Genomic DNA, 14956 nt, shown 5'->3' with positions numbered 1-14956 from the left:
TTAACGTAGTTGAGCCTTTAAATGTCATTTTAAGCTGTATCCGCTTGTTAAGTGGTGACGTGTTTGTGACGTATGTATACTGTTTCCGGGTCCAAGCCGCCATTCATTTGAGTGGAGAAATCATTCGTTTATGATCACGTTTTATTCCTATCACACATTTAAGTTAATTTTATATAGAATCATACTGTACACAACAATCTCTGGGCTTGCTGCATAACAAATACAAAAAATTTAACAATTAATAAAAAAATAATCACTTTCTGGCCATTGGATATTAGGCATGGACATATATATTGCGATCGTGATTTTCGAAAGCCTTAAATTGCTTTGTAAACATTTAATATTACAATTTCATGAGTCTCCCCATTCAGTTGAATTGAGCGCTTGGACCCGGAAGCCGCTTCGCGTGACGTCACACTTAATAAGCGGATAGAAGTGTCTTGAAAAATATCTAGTCAAATATTATTTACTGTCATCATGGCAAAGATAAAATAAATCAGTTATTAGAAATGAGTTATTAAAACTATTATGTTTAGAAATGTGTTGAAGAAATCTCTCTGTCAAACAGTAATTGGGGGAAAAATAAACTGGGGGGCTGCTAATTTCGGGGGTTGGTGTGGGCTAATAATTCTGATTTCAACTGTATACAGTATAGTATACACGGGTTTAAATGGCTGCTTAAACAAGCATTTAGCTGTAATGGGAAAGGGCTGGAATAATTGCTGTAATAGACATAGCGCCCATGATATCACAAGATGACTATAAACCATTTATTTCCAGCTTAATTGCCATTGTAATGCAAATATGTGCCCTACGCCTGTGGTGGATCCAGTAAAACCCCTCTGCTTGCGTTTCAGTCTGGCTAATGCGTCTAACTGCATATTAACTAGCAGAGCCCAGTTGAACCGGGCCGGGATGAGCTGTGCATGTGGGAGAAAAGAGACTAAAAAGGCAGCTTTATAGCAATTAGATGTTACGCTGCTCTTGCCTAGTTTGCCGTCTTCTTCTTTTTATTCCCCCTCTCTCGTCTCCATCTCCCATTTATCCTCGTTTCCTTGACTCATCCAATGTACAATGCAGTATGCTACACTGTAAAAAAAAAATCTTGCTGCCTAAATTTGCTTTATTTGAATCGAGGGAACTTTTATAGTCAACTCAACATTCATCAGTCAAACTGACTTAAAATATTACTATAAGGTTTCGTGAGTTAATGTATTTACTAACATGGACTAATAATGAACAATACTTGTACAGCATTTATTAATCATGGTTGATTGCATTAATCATTCATTCATTTTCTTTTCCGCTTAGTTCCTTTATTAATCTGGGGTCTCCACAGCGAAATGAACCACCGACCTATCCAGCACATGTTTTACGCAGCGGATGCCCTTCACCCATACACTCTTGCATTCACACCCACGCATACACTATGGCAAATTTAGCTTATTCAATTCACCTATAGCGCATGTCTTTGGACTTTGGACTTTAAACAATGGAATGACACAAAAAAGTCCTGAACTACTGAAATTTAATACTTTAATTAAAAGCCTTTTATTGGTAATGGCAGCTTAAAGACGCCTCTCATATGGAGAATAAAATCACATGCATTGCTCAGACCTCAACAGAGTGTAAAAATCTTGATGGTTCTGTTGGTCTCATCTATTAAATCTGAGCTTTAACTTGTATTTCCTATTGGATTCAAGTCAGTTGATTGGCTGGGCCATTCTACAGCTTTATTTTATTTCTCTGAAAGCATTTAAGAGTCTCTTTGGCTGTGTTTAGATTATTGTCCCATGTTTCAATCATTCATTTATTTTCTTTTTGGCTTAGTCCCTTTATTAATCTGGAGTCGTCACAGCAAAATGAACCACCAACCTATCCAGCATATGTTTTACGCAGCGGACGCCCTTACGCACTCTTGCATGTACACCCACGCATACACTATGGCAAATTTAGCTTATTCAATTCACCTATAGCGCATGTCTTTGGACTTTAGAGGGCAACCGAAGCACCCGGAGGAAACCCACGGCAACACGGGAAGAACATACAAAGAGTGACAGCGCTACCCACTGAGTCAACGTGTCGGCTGATTGCATTATTAACATCCAAATTCATGCTTGTTAACATTCATTAATGTACCGTGAATTAACATGAACTAACAATAAACAACCGTAACTGTGACAACTGAAATACTGTAATAAATGTATATTGTTTTTTCATGTTAGTAAATGACTTAACTCAGGCCCTGTTTACACTAATGCGTTTTAGCTTGAAAACGCATGAGTTTTGCTACGGTTACGCCATCCATTCACACTACGCCGGAGTTTTCGAGCCCCGAAAATGGAGCGTTTTGGAAACGCTGGAGAGGCCGTTTTCATTCTAAAACGCTGCTGCTCTGTCTCAGTGTGGATGAGGGAGAACGGAGACATCTGAAAACGGAGGCCGGGCTGCTGAGATTCCCTACCTGATTGGGGCTTTTGTGTCATTGCGTATCCTTCCCTTATTCGTCAAGCCCCTATCACATGACTATAACACATGGCTTTAATGCTACCCGAAGACAGCAGACCAGCCTTCACTGTAAACAGCAACATGGACACGGAAATGGGATCGTTGTTTGCACTATTGTCTGTTTTAGGCATCATTGTGCAGTTATTCATTTGTTATGTTTAGTAACAACTCGACTACGTCGTCTGTCCACAAAAATACCTCTCTTGCTTTCTTTGCCATCGCGTTCATTGTTCAACCGCCGTTTGTTGACTAACAATAACCAAATGCCGAGTGAGTCACATGCTTCCTGTTTATACTAGAACGCGCATGTCCAGAGTGCGTGAATGGTCAGGAGATATGTTCAGAAACGCTAGTTGAAACGCTAGTGTGGACGTGGATCGTTTTTGATCTAAAACAGCTTTTTAAAACTAAAACGCACTAGTTTAAACGGCCTCAGAGGTCTCCAATCTTTTATCACCAAAGTGTTTTATCAGACGCTTGACAATCTTACCGTGGACTGAGGGGGATTGTGGGTGTTGGTTTGTAGGTTGCTAGGCGGTCATCAACCGTTTTCTCAGAGGATGACAAGCTGACAAAACATTGCTGTCACTCTGATACAAGTTTTATTTATGGAGAAAATTACTCAGCACTGCAGTGTTTGGGTGTTCAGTGTTTGTCTGAGATAATTAGTTTACCGAAATGTGTATATTCCATACAAGCTGAAGCTGATCGGTCAGTTCTTGTCAGGTGGCTCGAGGTGAATCAATTGAAATTGTGTGCGCAAGCAGCTTGCGCAAACTCTAGAAAAGACTCGATATGCAAACTGCCCCTAAAACGCCGCCATGATTTGTGATCTGCAGCAGTTGATCTTCTTGCCAAGTGTCATGATCACCAGTGATCCAACCATCAGAGATCGCTGGAAAACATTCACACTCACATAGAACTACAAATCTGCTGGTTAATGGACTACAAGAAGCTGTCATGCACCATTCACACACACACAACCGGTTCCTGATCCTGACTGATTGCATACACACAGCTGATGCTGCTCAAGTACTGATTACACACACTTATATACAGCTTACTTTAAGACACTCATTGCTGAGTCTTGGTATCTGTTCTAGTGACATTACAATGCATTTCCTTTGTCTTGCTTTCCCGTGTTTTGAACCTTTGCTTTGTTTTGTTTGATTATTCCTGTATGCTGCTTGTCTACTGACCATTTGCCTGCTATTCCGACTATGACTCTGGATTGACCTCATATACCTGTTTGCTCCTGTGTTGATCATTGCTAGCCTGACCATCCTATTAATAAAACCAAGCATTTGGATCCTCACCCCTGTTGTCAGTCACATCCCCTTGTTACAGCATGGTGGATTCACCTGATTTGTTGACAAATGGGTTGCAGATCCATTCCTTGGCAGTTTGTGGGTCCTTCACTGGGCCTTTTCCTCTTCACAAAGAAACTTTCCAAAGACGTCTGTTTCTGACTCATTTTGCTGCTTGTGGGTTCAATTTTGGCGCTCAAGTGACCCAGATGTAAGCAAGAGCATACAGTCATTTTTCAAAATAAAAGATTCGTTCAGACTCAGATAATAAATAAAACAGAAATAATTTATAATTTCTTCTGCGGCGCGGTACCGATTGATCCATGGACCGATACTGTAAATGGGAGATTTGTGAGGAGTCTACTCATATATGCTGAGCACTGTCTGTAAATATATTTCTTTTGTATATTTTATGTCCAGTATGTGTGTTCTTTAATGCGATTTATCGTTCGACAGCATTAAAGCGCATGAACATTTATATCTACCAATTTATTAATTATCATTTTGCGAACATGCTCATATATGCCCAAATGACAGATTTTCAGCTTGGATTTTCGCACTGCGCTGTTCTGTTCTCTGATTGTTTGATGAGATAAATCATACACCATTTCTATTTTTGTGACAAAGTCATTATGTCCTGCACACTATACGCTGTAAACACTGCATCTGTGAAGCTTCTTTCTTTTAACATAATCAATGACATGGGCCTTATTCCCAAAATAGCATTCCTCTGTCAGCTAAAAATAGCCCGAAATAAAACCTAAAGAGGAAGCAAAGGCTGGAAAAGAGACCTGCCTTCGAGATGCACAAAGAGCTCTGCTATTGATAGTCCTTCGCAGCTGTCACTAGCTATGTTCCAAGACCTAGCGAGCCGCCTATAAAGGCATCATTGCATGTTTCTAATGCAAAAGTAACTTAATTAACCTTCCACCTATGGTGCTATATACAGCAGGGAAAATAAGTATTAAACATGTCGTGTTTTTTTCCTGGGAATAATATTTCTAAAGGAGCTGTAGACATGGAGTTGAACCAGATTTTGGTAAAAATTCAAACAATACAAACATAAAAAATATAAAAATACAAATGAGTGATGTGTAAAAATGAAATGACTCAAGAAAAAAGTCCTGAACTACTAAAATGTGTTTAATACTTCATACAAAAGGCTTTTTTTTTTTTTTTTTTGATGATGATGGCAGCTAAAAGACGTCTCTCATATGGAGAATGAAATCACATGAATTGCTCAATAGTTTTTTCTCAGCCTTCAACAGAGTGTAAAAATCTTGATGGTTCAGTTGGCCTCATCTATTAAATCTGAGCTTTAATTTGCATTTCCTATTGGATTCAACTCAGGTGATTGGCCGGGCCATTCTACAGCTTGTTTTTCTTTCTCTGAAAGCATTTAAGAGTCTCTTTGGCAGTGTTTTGGATCATTGTCTTGCTGAAATATCCACCCTGGTTTCTTCTTTATCATCCTGCTAATGTAGATGTTGGACTGAAGCAGTTAATATTAATTTACACTGACAAAGGGCAGAGGGTCGCTGAAGAACTACAAAGAGATTTCAGCTGCTGTCTGGGCTTTCACAACCTTTTTGCACCTCTACTTCATCTGCTCCATTTCATTTTATCATACCTAACCTAATCTATAAACTAAATAAATTGATTTTCTTTGCATATATGGAATTTTTTAATTGTTTCCAACATCCGGTGGAAAGTTGTAATGTGTATTCATATATAGCGCATTTATTGTGTATGGCCATACACCCAAAGCGCTTCACAATCATGAGGGGGGTCTGTCCCCAACACCACCAGTGTGCAGCATCCACTTGGATGATGCGACGGCAGCCACAGGACAACGGCGCCAGTGCGCTCACCACACACCAGCTATTGGTGGAGTGGAGAGACAGTGATAGAGCCAATTCAGTGGATAGGGATGATTGGGAAGCCATGATCTTATGGGCCAATAGAGGGACTTTGGCCAGGACACCGGGGTTACACCTCAGAGATAAATGTAATGACCTCAGAGAGTCAGGCCCTCAGTTTATCATCTCATCCGAAAGACGGCGCCCACTGACAGTATAGTGTCCCCTTCACTTTTACTGGGGCATTAGGACTCACATAGACCTCAGGTTGAGCACCCCCTGCTGGCCTCACTAACACCACTTCCAACAGCAACCTAGTGTTCCCTAGTGGTCTCCCATCCAGGTACTGACCAGGCTCAGCCCTGCTTAGCTTCAGTGAGTAACCGGTCTTGGGCTGCAGGGTGATATGGCTGTCAAGTTCAAGTCAACTGCACCTTTAGAAATGTGTTTTCTGAGAAAAATTCTGATGTATTCAATACTCATTTCCCAACGCCGTATACTGTAGGTACGGTTATTAAGCTTTATGGACTAGGCAGTTGTAGAAAAAGCATTTAAACAACGTGGATTACACTGCAAAAAATGCTTATCCTACTTGGATTTTATGTCTTTTTTCTAGATGTCTAAAATTCTTAAATCGAGAAGCATTTTCTTGGCAAGCAAAAAAATTCAATTCAGCTTTATTTGTTTAGTGCTTTTACAATGTAGGTTGTTTCAAAGCAGCTTAAAAAAATGGTCATAGTATTAAAACAGTGTAGTTCAGTTTTTTGTGTTTAAGTTCAGTTCCGTTTAGCTCAGTTCAGTGTGGTTTAAAATAACTACTGAGAGTCCAAACACTGAAGAGCAAATTCATCGATGCATAGCTCTACTGATCCCAAACCATGCAAGCTAGAGGCGACAGCGGAGAGGGAAAAAAAACTTCACCGATTGGCGAAAGTGAAGAGAAAAAACCTTGAGAGAAACCAGACTCAGTTAGGCACCACCATATTAATTTCTCCACTGGCCAAACGTCTTGTGCAGAGCTGCAGTCTCAGTAGCAGAGGCTGGAAGCCGGCCTCAGCGTAAATATTGTCTTGTTGTAAAGAAATATTGTCAGACTTAAGTGAGTTTTTTCTTAAAACAACCTAAATAATCTGCCAATATGGTAAGCAACATAATCTTATGTCAAAAGGAAATATATTTTGCTTGTTTTAACGAAAATTTCCCTTAATTTTGGCATATTATTTCTTTAAAAAAAGATTATTGTTCAAAAAGGTAATGATTCACACTCATCAAGTAATGGCTTCGTACTGTTTTTATTTTTGCATTCTTTGAGTGATACAAAAACACAAGCATTTTGGCACAATGCCTTCCTCAGTGTGGGAAAAAAAGAATAGAAATTTTTAAAAAAATGGTATTGCTATTGCTAAATCTGTATTGCTAATGCTATTACATTTGCACATCTGAGCCTTAAAATGCAGAGACAAACTCACTACATTTAGTTCTTTTGTTGTTAGTCTCTATGAAAATTTGCTGGACCCAGAATCTGTCTCACTCTGTTAAAATAAAAGCTCTAGTTGCAACTGTCAAGATTTGTCAGAGAATCTTTATCCTATTTTTCCAGCATTCTTTTGTCAGCTGGTGGTCACTGTGTCCGGTATTCTGATGGCACATCGCTGGGTATATTCTGTGATGGATTATCTATGCTGGCAGAGTCATTCCAAGTGGTTTTCATGTCATGTTGATATGTTACAACCAACATAGCCTCATTCTGAAAACATAGCCCTATATACATTTTTGGAGATTGCGAATTATGTAGCCAGAGGTACGTATGGCTGCATTTTGTTTTTAAAATGAACACTACAGGGTGGTATGACGCCGTTGCTTTTTGTGCCAACATTATGAAGCTGCAGGCCTGGAGACCCAACTGCATGCTAAGACCTGCATGCTCAGACCTGCACTTGCAGACCTTCACAGACCCACCAGCTGTTTGAAAGATCGCCTAACCTGAATTCAACTGCTTATAAATTGTAACTTGCTCTATTTTTATACTATAAAATATTACGCTATGATTGAATAAATTATTATATAAAATATTAAACATACTAGATTATGATTTAATGCTTTAATTCTGTTATATATTTATTAATTGCATTTGCAATTGCATATATTGTTCAGTTACTTAAATATTATCAGCCATTTATTGTTATTTTAATCATTAAGTATTTATCACACTGTTTAGTTGAGGGAATGAATATTATCTCTTTCTTCACATACAATAAATTATAGTACTCTGAGTAATTTTCTCTCAACAAACTTTATTTTTGAGCCCTTTTTCATGAAGTCCTACAAATCATCGAGCTGTAAACAACGCAGGGAAAAATAATGAAAAAAAAAATAACTGTATTAATAAATAGTTATTACGTAGAAAATAACATCAAATTAAATAAATGCTTAACATTCTTGTTAGGTTGATTTTTCATTTCTTTAGTAAAAAACTGGAAATATCTGCAGCATTTGGTGCACAGTATTAGAGTTGGCAGAGACCCTGCTTTTAAAATTTTAATATCCATCTTGGGAAAAAATACACAAGTCACACGCAAATTATTTTTGCTTTAACCTACGAGACAGAGTTCAAATTGTAAATTCTATGCAGATTAACTCATATTGTCAAATCAAAATATCTTATTTGTAATTATTACAGAACTTATTAACAATTGTTAAACTGTTAATGTGTATCTTTTATTGTCTGTGGTAGCACTTTCAGATAGATAATACGTACTGTAGACCAACATAGCACTAAAATATGCTACAAATGTTAATTGTATTAAATATTATACACTTTATTTTAACAGTTTTACTTTAATTTTTTTTATTTTGCCAGAAAGCATTGCTAGAAAATCGCCCCAGAATGGTACAAATATACATAAAATAAGAGCAAGCTGTAAATATCCTAAAATAATGCTATGTTTTGACACTATTTTTGATCAAATAAAACACTGAAATAATCGTTTGTTGGTGACATAAGATGCCTCATTAATTTATGCTATAAGACCTACACATTTCAGGAATCGCTTTAATAAAATCAATAACCTTAGTTGCAGAGTTGGGCAAGCTACTTGACAAATGTAGTGAGCTAAGCTATTAGCTACTCTACTCAAAATGTAGCTGAACTTAATGTAGCAAGCTAAGCTAAAAGCTACATGGCTAAAGTAGCTTAGCTACATCTAAGCAATTTTTACAATTTTATATTTTTAAATCGAAGCAACTTAAATCCAAGTCAATCATATCTTAGTGATCAATAAAACTTTCAATGAAACATATGAGGCATAATAGTTCAGTTCAATTGTTTACTGTAAATAATATGCTGTACTAAACAGAAACACATTAAAGTTTATAACAGCTAAAACAAAAAATTCAATAAAACCAGGTGTTACACATTTAAAATACTATAATAATGTATAGTAAAGAGAAATATTTTTTATAATATATATATATATATGTGAAGTTTATTCATAAACTAATTTCGAGATGAACACGTGATTATGATTGAACACGGCTGGTTCTGCATTAGCATGCATGATCCACCAATCAGACCATTCCTAACCCACTATAAAGAGCCAGGGTTTTTACACTACAGTCATCTTCGGTTTGAAGAATCCCCCCTTCCACCCCTACCTTTTCACCTTTCCCTCCATAGGGCAGCACAGTGGCCCAGTGACTAGCACTGTCGCCTCACAGCAAGAACGTCACCGGTTCTAGTCCTTCAACAGGCCGGTGGTCGTTTCTGTGTGTAGTTTGCATGTTCTTCCCGTGCATGCGTGGGTTTTCCCCGGGTCCTCCGGTTTCCTCCCACATTCCAAAAACATGCACAACAAGTAAATTGATAAATCTAAATTTGCAATTCAGGTAATCTTATAATGCAGCATATCTTATAATAGCATTCAATTTTTAGTCATCAGCTCTTATCAAGGGGGAGTTGTCGAGATCTACCTGAGCTCAAGGCTCCCCTCTCTTCCTCCAAACGGGAGGGAGCCCAGGGCTCAAGAACCTTCGAGCTCAGGGCTCTCTCCCGGGACAGCATGCCAAACTTGCTTATAATCAATCATCAGCTAAGTGTGAACTCTTGAAATACTTCATGAGGTATGGACACAAGGAATCCTGCTTCAGAAATAACTACTCTCCCTCAGTCATCTTTCCATCCAGCAAGTTTCACCAGAGGTGGCAGTAACGCACCAAAAAGTTTGTTGTCGAACACCGTAAAACAGGACGAAGAAGAAATCATCCTTCTCCCTATCATATGGATTTACTTTCCCGGGCTAGGCACCGGTGAATGTCAGTGCCGTCACTTATTGATCCACGATCGCTAAAAGTAGCTTGTGTGAACTTATAAAATAGCTTTGCTACTGAAAAGCTATTTGATTCAGAAAGTAGCAATGCTACAGTCACGCTACTGAGAAATGTAGTTAAGCTAGTAGCGTCACTACTTGTAGTGACTCTACTGCCCAACACTGCTTACTTGCGTGTCTGATGTTGCCACTTCCTAGAAAGTGCTGGTCTGAGCGTGCAGTTGAGTCTCTGGAACTGTCACTTCACCCAACCCAACAGCAGGTCGCACTGTCTGAGAAAACGATAGGTCTGGAGGTGCAGGTCTGCATGCAGTTGGGTCTCCGGGCCTGCAGCTTCACCCTACTCTTTTGTGCTGGCACTTACCTCCGTATGGACGGCTTTTCCGCTGTTACCAGTTTGCCCAGTTAGCTCGCCATGCACGTTGGCAGACTTGATGTGCAGAGAGGAGTTAACCATGATGAAGGGGTTGGAGTCGAGGTGAAGAACAGTTGCAGAAAGCAGGTTAGGCAAAAACCAAAAATAATATAAACAAGTACATGACAGGGTGAGAATGTGGTAAAATCTGAAAACATGGTAAAAATCAGACAAGGGCTTTTTTTCTGGATTGCTTTTTAAAACTGTCGGTTGGGTTAGGAAAGTGGGTGGGCAGGTCAGTCTGTGCTTCTGAAAACACTTTTGGTTAGGTTTAAGGAAGGAGGTCGGTGACGGTCAATCGGTCAGTCAGTCAGTAAATCCGTCAATCAGTCAACAACGACCTCCAGTGGATTTATGAGAGAACAGCAGGCGCAAATAGCAGTCGCGAGAGAAATTTGAGATCTGTAAAAGAGTACACAGCAGCCTCTGGTGGATTTGCAAAAACTGCAAAAAAAAACATAGCTCCTGGGACGTATTTGGCAATCTCCAAAAATGTATATATGGATACGTTTTTAGAAAGAGCCTGGGTTGGTTACTACAGCAGTTAGATCCTCCATAGCAGTTATATGTGAGCATCTCTGCTGAACTCTCATTTTCTCAATCTCCATCTATTCCCCCTAGCACTTCACTCTCTCTCTAACTCTCTGTCATTGCTTTGCCCTCTTGTGAGCATAGGGTTGAGCGTGCCAAGTTGCTGTGCCAGGCTTCCATGTGCTTGGCACAGAGGAGAGCGCCAGTGAATCAGCCTTTTCTCTGAGCCGTACCCTCACTACTGCAGTGGGAACCGCACGTACACACACGCATGCACACACATACACACACATAGAGTGAACAAATTCAGGACAGTTCTGTTCTCTTTCATGCTTTATTTAGCAAAATCACTTCAGAACGCTATGTTTGTCCTATTTGTTATGCTGATGTGATTACAACTGTCACAAAAGGAAACATTTGAGATCAAATGATGTTCATTCAAATCGTGAAGTTGTGGGATTCATGTTAATTTAAAGATTGGAGAAGAACAAGGCATTTTAGCACCTCAGTTTAGCAAATTGTTGGAATTCAAATAATAGTAGCATATTTTAGTTCCAACCTTCCAGGGAGGTGTGTTGAAGAAAGTTGGAGCTAAACTATGCAGGACATCGTTTTCCAGGACCAAGTTTGGACCCCCCTGATCTAAACCAACCCAGACTCATTGGAAATTCGGGTCTTCAAGTAGATTTTTGCAAAATGTAAAATACTCCGGGCGTATGCCTTGTTGAATGTTCCAGATGGCAAATCCACAAGGAGCGATGTCTAATTTTTGGCAAATCTGAAAAAATTTGCTTAACGTGCGTTTAATGTAAGTTTCAAGCCTGATCTCATGAGGAAACGTAAGTATTTTACGTTTTTTCAGTTTAGTGGCTAATTCGTACGAGTTCAGTTGTACATAAATGTACGATTTTAAAAAGGAGGCGTGGCACCCAACCCAACCCCACCCCTAACCCCAACCTTCATTGGGGGATGAGCAAATCGTACTAAATTGTACGAATTACATTGTACAAATTCATACAAATTAGCCACTAAATCAAAAAGTTACGAATTGCCGTGAGATTTTGTTGACGTATCAGATACACATCTTTCTTGTACAAGTCATAAGAAAGCAGGGCTTTTACAGATCACCTAAACCAGCGAATCACTGACCTAAACCCTTTCCTAAACCCAACCAATAGTGTTTTCAAAACAAACATACAGGAAAAAAGAGAAAAATTCACTGCAAGCACTTAGATTTACCTTCATTTTACATTGTTTTTATCTCTTTTGGGGAACTGTGCTTCACCAGTCTTGAACTCTGTGCATGACAAGTACAAAACTCTACAAGGTGAGCAACCGAGCAAATTGACCACACCGGTGTAAGATCATTGCGCCTGCTGTTGTCATGGTACAATAGCAAAGTTTCTTGAATATTAGCCAGAAGGAAAGTGTAGGTCCTATCCATAAAGGCTTAGAAAATACCATCATTTTATTTACTGTTGATTTCAAGATGAAACTACCAACCCAAGCTCATTCTGAAAACGTAGTCCCGCGGACATTTCTGGAGACAGCGGAATACGTCCCGGGAGGTACGTACGGCTGCATTAATTTTTTTCAAGCGAACGCTACGGGGCGATGTGACGCTGTTCCGTTTCGCGCTTGCCTGCCGGCCGGCCGGCCGACCACTTACCTAATTGTGGAGGGCTTTCCCGCTGCAACCCGTTTGTCCACTTAGCTCACCGTGTACGTCGGCAGGCTCGAGATGCAGAGAACAGAATCCCAAAAATTAAGTGAACGAGTTTCGTAACGGTGAGAACGCGGTGAAATCCGAAAACGCGATAGAAAAAAAAAAATCAGGGCTTTTCTTTTTTTGGACAGCTTTTGTAAACTGTTGCTCAGGGGCGGCGGGTGGGTCAATCGGTAAAATTGGTTGGGTTCAGGGAAGTAGGAGGGCGGGTCAGCCGATTGGCCGATCGCGCAGTCAATCATCCGGTCAGTCGGACCGCAGCCTCTGGTGGGTTCACGCGAGAACAGCGCGGGTGCGAACTGCACTCGCGAGAGGCGTTTGAGATGCGAAAAAGCGCACAACAGCGGCCTCTCGTGGATTCGCAAAAACAAAAACTGCAGCTGTACGTACCCGCCGGGACGTATTCCGCGGTCTCCAGAAACGTCCGCGGGACTACGTTTCCACAATGAGCCTGGGTTGGAAACTACAGAAGAGTCAAGCTTTAAATAGGAAAACTACAGCAAATATTTTTTCATTGAGATGCTAATGGCCTAATCTGATTCAATAATCTATGCTAAGCAAAGCTAAAAGGCCTCCACCTCTAGAGAAGTTACAGTAAATGAGCCAATTTTTTTTTGTAAGTGTGTTCCTTTAAGTAGTTTTGTAGTATTTATTATGAGTTGCGCAATGAACTGCACACACACAAAAAAAAATCATATTAATCTTAGCATGAAAATTATTATCATATTGGCCTATAACAATCCTTGTAACTCAAGTCCAACATATGTTTAAGTACATCTTTGGCATTTTGCAAAAATGTAGGCTGAAGCATGTATTTCCAATGAGCCTGCGTTGACATAAACCCACCCAAGGTATTTGATTTCAAAGATTTACACAAAATATAGCTATTTATAATGATTAAAGACTTACAATGCTAAAAATAAAACAGTCACGGCCCTCTCTCGGGGGCAGCATTAGGCAGTCGGCTGTAATTCTAAGATTCATATTGATCTTTTTTAATAGTGAAATGATGAGGTCTCTATGTGCTCATGAATTTTGATATGCTAATAATGACACTCTTGCCAACACTTATCTGATGCTTGAAATGAGCATGTGTCTAGATAGATATCATTGATAAATTTGCTTTATTAACACTTGTGGACCTTACAAAATACTAAGCAAAGGTTATTTTAGACAGCCACTAAGTGCTCTCTGTTATTTGCCATGCTCGCTGGAGTTGAGAAAAAAATCGATTTAAACCAAATAGAATCAAAATTAGCATCAGTGTATTCAATGAATAAAGTGGTATAATATGGATATATAAAATAGAAATATAGTGTTAACCATGCATTTAAAGAGATAGCTTTTACCCCAAAATGAAAATTCTGTCATCATTAACTCAGCCTGTTTGATTTTCTTTCTTTTTTTTTTAACACAAAAGAAGATATTTTGAAAAATGTTGGACACCGGTAACCATTGACATCCATAGTAAGAAAAACATTCATTCATTTATTTTATTTTAGGCTTAGTCCTTTTATTAATCCGGGGTTGCCACAGCGGTATGAACCGCCAACTTATCCAGCACATGTTTTACACAGCGGATGCCTTTCCAGCTTATGTACGTTTCAGATACACATCTTTCTTGTACAAGACCACAAAGCAGAGCTTGTCATACAGATGACTTAGACCAGCATATCACTTCCCTAAACCCTTCCCTAAACCCAACCAATAGTGTTTTCGAAAGCAAACAAACAGGAAAAAAAGAAAACTACATTGCGATCACCTAGATTTACCTTGACTTTTACATTGTTTTTATCTCTTTTGTAAAACTGCTCATACAGGTCAACCCTCCCGTTACTCCTGTATTTTACAGTTCTATCCCGCTATCATCCCGTAAAGGTATTTACCCGTATTTCTACCGTATTTTCAGTCTTTCTCTGAAGGGTGGCAAATACATATTAAAGAGCCGTTCCTCCCTATATGCTACCCATACCGCCGAACCACCAGGGGTCGCCCCTTGCTCTTAAATGTGAGTCTGTTCTGTGCTTTGCTTTGTTTAGGCATGAAAACACTTTGAAATAAATGTTAAAACGGCGGGATTCCCTTTCATTTTTGTTACAGGTGCCATCTCCCCTTCAACTGCAATCCTTAAAAGAAGATATGTTTAAAAATGTTAGACAATGGTAACCATTGATATCCATAGAAAGAAAAACATTCATTCATTTATTTTATTTTAAGCTTAATCCTTTAATTAATCCGGGGTCGCCACAGCGGAATGAACCACCAACTTATCCAGCACACGTTTT

At 39.3% G+C, this 14956-nt stretch overlaps 1 long non-coding RNA gene across 1 annotated transcript; it reads left to right on the top strand.

The window, feature by feature from the left end:
• The first annotated feature begins 1560 nt into the window (after nucleotides 1-1560).
• LOC141378163 (uncharacterized) lies at nucleotides 1561-8409 on the top strand. The gene is made up of 3 exons (XR_012391998.1): nucleotides 1561-1626; nucleotides 5063-5529; nucleotides 6093-8409. It is a non-coding gene; the product is annotated as an uncharacterized lncRNA (long non-coding RNA).
• Nucleotides 8410-14956: the final 6547 nt, after the last annotated feature.

The sequence above is a fragment of the Danio rerio genome, chromosome 16 (assembly GCF_049306965.1).
Source record: "Danio rerio strain Tuebingen ecotype United States chromosome 16, GRCz12tu, whole genome shotgun sequence".
Taxonomy (NCBI): domain Eukaryota; kingdom Metazoa; phylum Chordata; class Actinopteri; order Cypriniformes; family Danionidae; genus Danio; species Danio rerio.
The sequence above is the reverse complement of the archived record's forward strand: the minus strand, read 5'-3'. Positions and strand labels throughout refer to the sequence as shown.